The sequence below is a fragment of the Papio anubis genome, chromosome 6 (genome assembly GCF_008728515.1).
Source record: "Papio anubis isolate 15944 chromosome 6, Panubis1.0, whole genome shotgun sequence".
NCBI lineage: Eukaryota > Metazoa > Chordata > Mammalia > Primates > Cercopithecidae > Papio > Papio anubis.
In genome coordinates, this window is record NC_044981.1 from 35,740,175 (window position 1) to 35,749,760 (window position 9,586).

Below are 9,586 nucleotides of genomic sequence, written 5' to 3' on the forward strand. Positions count from 1 at the left end.
CAAAGTGCTGGGATTACAGGCGTGAGCCACTATGCCTGGCCAACCTCCCCTTTTTAAACAGAAAGGAAACTAGTTTTGATGTTTAGGAGATAGAAGGTTAGGGATAACCTATGGCTTCCTTGGTTTCCTGTGATGAGAATGAGAAAAAAATAATGAGAAATTAAAGAATGGTTATTTGAAACTAGGAGCCCTCTACTCGGGTTGTGAAACTGTGCATTACATAATTTAATGATTTGCTTCCCTCTGCCTTCTTACTGCCTATCTAGAGAACCATTCCTTTTTCCACTTCTTTTTTTTTTTTTTTTTTTTGTAGAGATGGAATCTTGCTATGTTGACCATGCTGGTCTCAAACTCCTGACCTCAAGCAACCTTCCTGCCTCAGCCTCCCAAGATGCTGGGATTACATGCAGGAGCTACCATGCTCAGCCAAGAACTGTTCTTTTGTAGTTCTTTATACTCCATGTATTTTCTTTTTTTTTTTTTTGAGATGAAGTCTCGCTTTGTTTCCCAGGCTGGAGTGCAGTAGTGTGATCTTGGCTCACTGCAACCTCTGCCTCCCAGGATCAAGTGATTACATTGAAATACTCAGCCTCCTGAGTAGCTGGGATTACAGGCAAGTGCCACCAAACACAGCTAATTTTTGTATTTTTAGTAGAGATGGGGTTTCACCATGTTGGCCAGACTGGTCTCAAACTCCTGACCTCAGGTGATCCACCTGCCTCGGCCTCTAAAATGCTGGGATTACAGCTGTGAGCCACCACTCCCAGCCTATACCCCATGTATTTTCATAAAAGGTTGGAAACTATTGACTTGCCAACTTTTTAAGGATGGCAGGGATTTTTTCTTTGTTGAATATACTGTGAATTTGAGGATTCTGGAGTCCTTAGTCTTCATTTCCATTCTTCTGCCCATGATTACTGATCGAAATACTGGTAGAATCATGGAGGAAGTCAAGTTAAACATGGAAAAATTGCTTTAAAAGTACTTACTATAACCACATCATAACAATTCTGGAAAAATAGAGAACAAAAGGAAAAGATGGTTACCACCTTGATTTAATAACTTCTTGTTTCCCATACATGTGTTTTGTTTATAGATTGCATGGGTATATGTCAATTTTTGTATGTTCTGTCTTTAGTTTACATGTTGTAATTCGTTTTTAGGAGAGTACAGACGTACACTTTTTGAGTAGACAATATGTTCACATAGTTTGAAATAAAAGGTACAAAATGGCGTAGAATGAAATGCCTCTCACCCTCTCCCCACAGTGACTACTTCCCACTCAGAGGCAACAAGTATTACAGTTCCTTGTGTATTCTTCCAGAGATCTTCCCTGTCCACACAAGCAAATACACATGTGGTCTTTTTCCTTGTTTTGCACAAATGGTAAACTGTACACTGTTCTGTACCTTGCTATTTTCAGATATATGTTGTCAACAGTTCCATGTCAGTAGTTTCCTTTCTTTGTTACAGCTGCCTGTTATTTCATTGTGTATTTGCACTATCATTTACTTTTCCGGCTTATTTTTGATAGAAATCTAGGTTGGTTCAAACCTTTTTACTCTTAAAACAATGCTGCATAACACCCTTGTACATACATCTTTAGAGAAAAGATATTTTAAAAAGAAAATATCTTTTTAAAAATTATTTTATTATGTTTTAATAGAGACTATGTTGCCTAGGCTGGTCTTGAAATTCTGGGCTAAAGCAATCCTACCACGTCGGCCTCCTAAAGTGCTGAGATTACAGGCATGAGCCACTGCACAAAGAATCATCTTGACTTGAGCCTGAAGACTATGTACAGACTGACCTCACAGACTGACCACCGTTCCATCCCACAGCTGTTGGACATAGAGTGATTTGCAGCCCCTCCTTTCAGAATACCACATCCCTCTCAAATGTTCCACAACATCTAGGAAAGTGAGCTCTTAAAGATAGACTAAAAAGAATAATAAATCAATACAACAACATTAAAAGCCAGACTAGCAGAATTTGAATCTTGGCCCTGCTGTTAGTAACTGTGTGGGCCTCGGGCAAGTTACACAACCTCCTTGTATCTTAGTTTTGGTTTCTTCATCTCTAAATAATTTTATCTGTCATTATTGCACTGATCACAAACAAAGGCCTGAATGTACTATGTTTAAAAGACAAAGCAAAAATTAACACAAACTTGCATTATTTGTCTCAGCTACAGAATGTTCTTTCCTTGGAGAGATACCTGATATTAAACATCATCTGCATTTTGCTTGCCTAGAAAATACATGGTAACTTTTCTGCCTTGCAGCATCAAACTATAGTATAGCTGAGCCCCAGTGCTGTGCAGTCTGGCTCTAATTAAAGGCACATTCTTTACAGCAGTACTCTGGGGAACTGGAAAAGGGGGTTTGTTTCATTATCTGGTTTTATTAAGCAGATGAATGCGGCCAGCTATGTGAAGCACTTTGCAGTGAATGGCAGGTGTCCCATATCTGGTTGTGTTAACCTAGAAAGGGCTCACTCTACCTCTAGGCATGCTTCATCCCAACAATCAGACTGTGCCAAAGCAGGGGACTTTGTGCTTTGTGGATTGGATAGCTGGATACCCATCATCTTTTTCTCTGATTGGAAGCTGCTGTTGTATAGAAAGACCTGGATTTCCCCCTTATCTCCAGTTCTCTCACTACTTTTTCCTCCTCTGTGAGTGACCATCCAGGCAGTCACCGTAACTGCTGGAGTGTCTGGGATTGGTAGCTCTCTCCAACTGCCTGCTTGCTCTTTACAGCCTTTCTCCATGGCTGCAATCTCTCCACCTCATCGTATCTAAGGATAACCCAGAAACGTGGGGTGCTCTAGGTATGTTTATCTCGACATTCAACCCCCTAGGCTTCTGATGAATCCAATGATTAGCTAAATTTGACATAGAAATTAAGAGAAGGAATGTCTACTTTGTATTGTGGTCCTAATCTAAGATGAGGAGAATCCTGGAATCTGTCTCTTGCTCTAAGACGCAGACTTGTTCATAAATGTGGGGTCTGATTGGAACAGGATCTGCCATTGGTCACAATAGGCCAAGGGCTTGTTCTGAACCCTACTTAGCCTCATTCAGAGAAAAAAACTTCCTGCCTGGTCAGCTTTTTCAGCTTCTCCCACAAATGGGAGTTGAGGCAGTGGGAGTGTGGGGTTCCTGGGAAGACGATGGGGCCTTGTAGTAAGGAGAAATAATGAACTATTTTCTTGATTCTTCCATTTAGAGAAGTATATGAATCCCAGGAAAGGGCTGAGCCTGCGATAGGTATTCAATAAATACTCCAATGCCGTCATTCCTTTGTCTACAGCATCCCCAAGCAATGTACCAGTGATGGGCTGCCTGAGCTCATTTAGTCGCCAAGCAGTATCTCCTGCCTGCTGCTGCTTTACTGCGTTCCAGATGCCCACCTCATTCAGTTTCCAGAGCCACTATCTCTGCCATCCACTTTCCTTCAGGCTCTGTGAATACTTCAACCTGCTGTGATTTGGGGCTATTTATACTCTGCATGTATCCAATAAATTCAATTCATTAATAGTTATCAAATGCCCATTTTCTTACTAGGTACTGCTGTAGGTGTTTGGTATGGCAATGAGCAAAACACAACCATTGTGAGCTGATGTTCTAGTAAGGTGTCAAAAGCGTTTCAAAGGTTTATCAGATGCTGTGAGAGGGGTTTACGCACTGCTACCTACTGAGCTAGCAATAGTGGGTGTTTCCTCACATTCCTCAACCTCCACGCAGGAGAGCCAGCAGGCTACGCTGGCCCACCCTGAGACCCAGAGCTGGCATGTCACATCTCTAGGACCTGGGTAGCCCCAAACGTTTGCAGTCTGCTGCTTTTACCACGACCCACCGGCCCTCAGGATGTAGGGACCAGCTCCTTAGAGATCAAGCTCTCCTGGTCCTCTACCCAGCTCTACCCAGGGGCCTTCAAGGGTATATCCGTGGCAGGTTTCAGGGCAAGTTTGGCCTCTTAGCATGGAGAATAGGCCCTGAAGCACCACACACCACTGTCCTGTATAGGCAGGCACCCAGAAGAGCTCTGTGGAAGCCTCAGATACTTCAGCCAAGGTAAGCACAGCTGAATGTTTCTGATGCGAATATTGACACCAAACTTAACCTAGTGGTGGATAGGGCTGGACAAGTTTTCAGGACCATGAGCCTTTGTGAGTTTCAGCCTGGCTGTGAGAGTGCTCTCCTAATCTCAATTCCTCCCCGTCTTCCCTGGGCCTCTCCCAGTGCCGCCCTGGCTCTGCAGCTAATGGTGTGCCCAACTCTACATTCAGTGACGTCATGTTGGTAGTTTGAAATGAGCCATGGTGGGAGGATTCACACCATGGAAATTGGCAAATGCTGTAAGTTGGAGCTTTCCCCACCCCTGGATAGGCGGTTAAACATTCACCAGAGCATCGCTGGCGTCTCCCCACATGGTTGACTCCTGAAGCCTGCTCACCCCAGGTCTTCGTGTTCTTGTGAGAAAGCCACCATTCAGTCTAAGAATGCTTCTCCTTCCTGGTGCTCTGGAATTGCCCAGCATGGTAGCAGTGTCACTACAGAGGCAGGAGAACAGCTCTTCCCAAAACTTGAGGCCACATTTTGGCACCTTTGGTATCACCAACACCTTTAGAATTCTCAGTTTCTCAACCAAGTTGCCGCTGACCATCAGTACCATAACCACTGGAACCCAGAACTTATCCCAGAGGCCAGGGAGAAAGTAGATGTCATGGCGCCCCCTGTAAATAGCCCCCATTTCCTTCCTCATAGCTGTCAGTGTAGATAAGATAGACACTTGGTGGAAGGAGTGGAGGCAAGGGATGTCATTGCCACCAGCGTAGCCTCAGTCCTCAGCACAGCCAGTCAATCAGTGTGCTCCATTGTACTTCCTCAAGCCTGCCTTCTACAAGCTTTTTTATTTTATTTATTTATTTTATTTATTTTTTTGAGACGGAGTCTCGCTCTGTCACCCAGGCTGGAGTGCAGTGGCGCGATCTCAGCTCACTGCAACCTTTGCCTCCTGGGTTCAAGCAATTCTTCTGCCTCAGCCTCCTGAGTAGCTGGGACTACAGGCACATGCCACCACACCTGGCTGATTTTTGTATTTTTAGTAGAGATGAGGTCTCACAATATTGGCCAGGCTGGTCTTGAACTCCTGACCTCATGATCCGCCTGCCTCAGCCTCCCAAAGTGATGGGATTACAGGCGTGAGCCACCGTGCCCGGCCTCAAGCTTTTTTACTTTAAGAGACAAGAGTCTCACTCTGACCCAGGCTGGAGTATAGTGGCACTATCATGGCTTATTGCAGCCTCGAACTCCTGGGCTCACGCAATCCTCCCGTCTCAGCTTCCTGAACAGCTAGGACAAAAGGCATGTGCCACCACACCCAGCTAATTTTTAAAATTTTTTGTAGAGACAAGATCTCACTACGTTGCCCAAGCTGGTCTTGAACTCCGGGCCTCAAGTGAGCCTCCCACCTCAGCGTTCCAAGTAGCTAGGACTACATGCACATGTCAACATGTCCAGCTAATTTTAAAAATATTTTGTGGAGACAGAATCTTGCTATGCTGCCCAGGCTGGTCTTGAACTCCTGACCTCAAGCAGTCCTCCCACTTTGAGCTCCCATAGTGCTGGGATTACAGGCATGAACTACCACCTCCAACCTCCTACAAGAATTCTTTTAACAAAGAAAAAAGGCATTGTGGCTGGGGCACTGGGCATTTCTCCAGGGCTGCAGACAGTGCTGAATGATGTGAACTACATTTCACCCTGAGCCATGTGAGTCTGGATATTAGCCCTTCCTCCCCTGGGATACATGGTTTCTACCCAGGAGGTTCCCGCCACACAAGGCAGCTCTGACTTCTTCCAGCAAAGGCACAGGCTGTCATGGGTAGCGTCTTTCCTGATTTTTGGGAAAATCCCTCCCAAGCATGCTATGACCTGGGAGCTGGCAGCTGCCCTTGACTCAAAGATCATAGTATGGGGCTTGAGGGTTAACCTGGAGAGCAGGCCAGTTTCCCAGTGAATGCCTCTGGTCATGTAATTTGTTTCTAAGTGTGCAGTCCTCACAGAGCAGCTGTGGCTATCCTCCTCCCATTTGGAAAATCTCCTTACCCTTCTGCCACAGGTCAGGTCCTGAAATTCAAGGGACGAAAGGAGTCTCCCCTACCTTCTCTTCCCATACCTGAATATGAAGGGTAGGACTACTCACTCTCTTTTCTTCCTTTCTTTTTTTTGAGATGGAGTCTCGCTCTGTTGCCCAGGCTGGAGTGCAGTGGCACGATCTCAGCTCACTACAAGCTCCGCCTCCCGGGTTCATGTCATTCTCCTGCCTCAGCCTCTCGAGTAGCTGGGACTGCAGGTACCCGCCACCACGCCCGGCTAATTTTTTGTATTTTTAGTAGGGACGGGGTTTCACTGTGTTAGCCAGGATGGTCTCGTTCTCCTGACCTCGTGATCCGCCCGTCTAGACCTCCCAAAGTGCTGGGATTACAGGCGTGAGCGACCGCGCCCGGCCAGACTACTCACTTTTCCCTGCTCTTCTGGAGTTGCCCAGTCCCTTCTAAGGAGAACTTAGCTCCTGAACCCCTGGGGAAGAAGTGTTCACATTCATTCGTTGCACAAATAGTTACCAAATACCTAACGTGCCAGACACTGTGTTAGCTACTAGGGTTACAACCCTGAAAAAAGACAGGCACAATATGTGACCTTCTGGAGCTTGTCCTGTGGAGAACACACAGAGTAACAAGTGTTTGTAGGCATAGTCTTGGAGCCAAGAAAGCACTGAGAGGGGACAACTAACCCAGACTGAGGCACATGGAAGGCTTCCGGGAGCATATGGCATCTTAGTAAAGACTTGAAGGATGACTAGGAGTCAGCAGAGTAAGGGTGGGGAGAGGATAGGGCTGGGGAGCAGGCAAGGAAGTGGGAGGGTGTGGAGGTGAGAGACAGCCTGGCCCCTTGAAGTGAAAGGCATTCTGTGTGACTGGATTGCAGACTTTGAGGAGATAAATAATCATGTTAGCTAGTAGCAGCACAATAACTTTGGTTGAGCATTGTTACCATCACTTTAGATGAGGAACTCTTTTTTTTTTTAAGTAGAGACAGGGTCTCACATCTTATAGGTGAGAAATGAAGGCAATGAGAGATCAAGATTTATGATTGATTGAATGTGGGGGTGAGGGAGAGCCTGGAGGGAAAGATGACCATGGGTTTCTGCCTTGGACAATAATCTCAGTAATAGTGTTCACTGAAGTAACTCAGGGAGAGGAACACGTCTGGGGAAGACACTGGAGATGGTGAGCAAGCATGAGTTCTGTTTTGGGATGTCAAAAAGAAAATTTCACCCAGCACAGTGGCCCATGCCTGTAATCCCAGCACTTTGGGAGGTTGAGGCAGGCAGATCACTTACAGTCAGGAGTTCGAGACCAGCCTGGCCAACATGGTGAAGCCCCATCTCTACTAAAAATACAAAAAATTAGCCAGGCATGGTGGCACATGCCCGTAGTGCCAGCTACTTGGGAGGCTGAGGCAGGAGAATCGCTTGAACCCAGGAGGTGGAGGTTGCAGTGAGCCGAGATTGTGCTACTGCACTCCAGCCTGGGTGACAGAACGAGACTCCATCTCAAAAAAAGAGAAAATTTCGTGGAATGTCTACAGAGTCCCTATGTATGCTGACTTGTATGCTCCCCTCTGCTATTCGCACAAATTTAGATTTTTCCTCATAGTCTTCTGGACATCAACTTTCATAGCCATGGCTGGAAATGATTAAAACTGTCCTAGGTTGTGTAGATTTGAGAATTTACTCTTTCACAACGCCCAAAAGAAAATCGTCACATGTTGTTAAGTGTGCCATATGCTATTACACCCACACCCATTCCAGCATCCACGTAATTGGTTGTCAAGATAAGTATCCACTAACTGGGAGAGCATAAGTGCTGGGGCAGGAGAGCTGTTGCTTCAATACCTTCCTCTCACAGTTGTGGGAAAATTCACATGTGAAATGTACTCAAGTAACCCTTGTGGTTGACGCTGACAAAAAGAAATGCCCCAATAAGTGAACATATGAAATCACTGCCCATATCAGGACATAAAGCAGCTGCTGCCCTTGGGCAGAGGAGAAGGTGTCAATCATAAGGATTCTGTGGCTTCTCAAAAGAGTTGAGAGTGCAGAGGTGAGAGCTGGCCTGGTCATACAAATGTATAGATGGTCATTGCGGTCCTGAGAGAGGGTGAAATCCCTAGGGAGACTGGGCAAGGGAAAAACTACCCAAGACAGAACATTGAGGATAACAGATATTCAAGGGAGCAGCTTGCAGAAACCGATAAAGGGTAGGAGGCAAGAGGTAGGAGATAAAAATGGTGATATAGCTGAGAGGGCAAATGTGATAATTAACTTTCTGTGTAGACATGATTGGGCCATGGAGTGTCCAGGCATTTGGTCAAACATTATTCTAGGTATGTGAGGGTATTTCTGGATAGGACTAATATTTGAATCTATACCGAATAAAGCAGATTGCCCTCCCTAATGTGGATGGGCCCCATCCACAGCTGAAGGCCTGAGCAGAACCAAATGGCTGGCCCTCTGGAAAGTGAGACAGAATTGCTTCCTGCCGGACTGCCTTGAGCTGGGACATCAGTTTTTTTCCTGCCTTTTGACTTGAACTGAAACATCAGTTCTGTCTGGGTCTGAAGCCTCAGGTCTTTGGACTAGATCTACATACACCGTCAGTTCTCCTGGTCTCTAGTTTGCTGACTGAAGATCTTCGGATTTGTCAGCCTCCATAATTGTGTGAGCTCATTCCATATAATGGATCTTCCTTCCTCCCTCCCTCCCTCCTTCCCTCATTATCCCTTCCTTCCTTCCTTCCTTCCTTCTTTCCTTCCTCACCTTCTTTCTTTCCTCCCTTTCCTTCCTTCCTCCCCTTCCTTCCTTCCTCCCCTTCTTTCCTTCCTCCCTTTCCTTCCTTCCTCCCCTTCCTTCCTTCCTCCCCTTCCTTCCTCCCGTTCCTTCCTTCCTCCCCTTCCTTCCTCCCGTTCCTTCCTTCCTCCCTTTCCTTCCTTCCTTCCTTCCTCCCCTTCCTTCCTTCCTCCCCTTCCTTCCTTCCTTCCTCCCCTTCCTCCCCTTCCTCCCCTTCCTTCCTTCCTTCCTTCTTTCGTTCCTTCCTTCCTTCCTGCCTGCCTGCCTGCCTTCCTTGTTTCTCCTGTTGGTTCTGTTTTTCTGGAGAACCCTGACCAATATAGCAAAGCAGTGTTTCCAGAAGTAGAGAATGGTCGAATGGGTCAAAGGTTGCTGTTTGGTCAAGTAAGATAAGATCTTAAAAACATAGCAACAGGTTTAGAAACCAGGAGGCTGTTGGAAGAGCAGTTTTAGTGGCATAGTAGAGGCAAAACAACCATTTTCCCTGCATTAGGGAATGAGTGAAAAATAAGCACTTACTATATTTCAGGAGGAGAAGAGAAAAAATAGAATAGAGATGGAGAGAAAAGTCTGAAAATATGGAAGAGGGAAGTTGAGGAATTTTCTTACTGATGGTTTCTATTTATGCTGTGCTGTTGAAAAGGGATCTTCTGACAAGTGTGAAG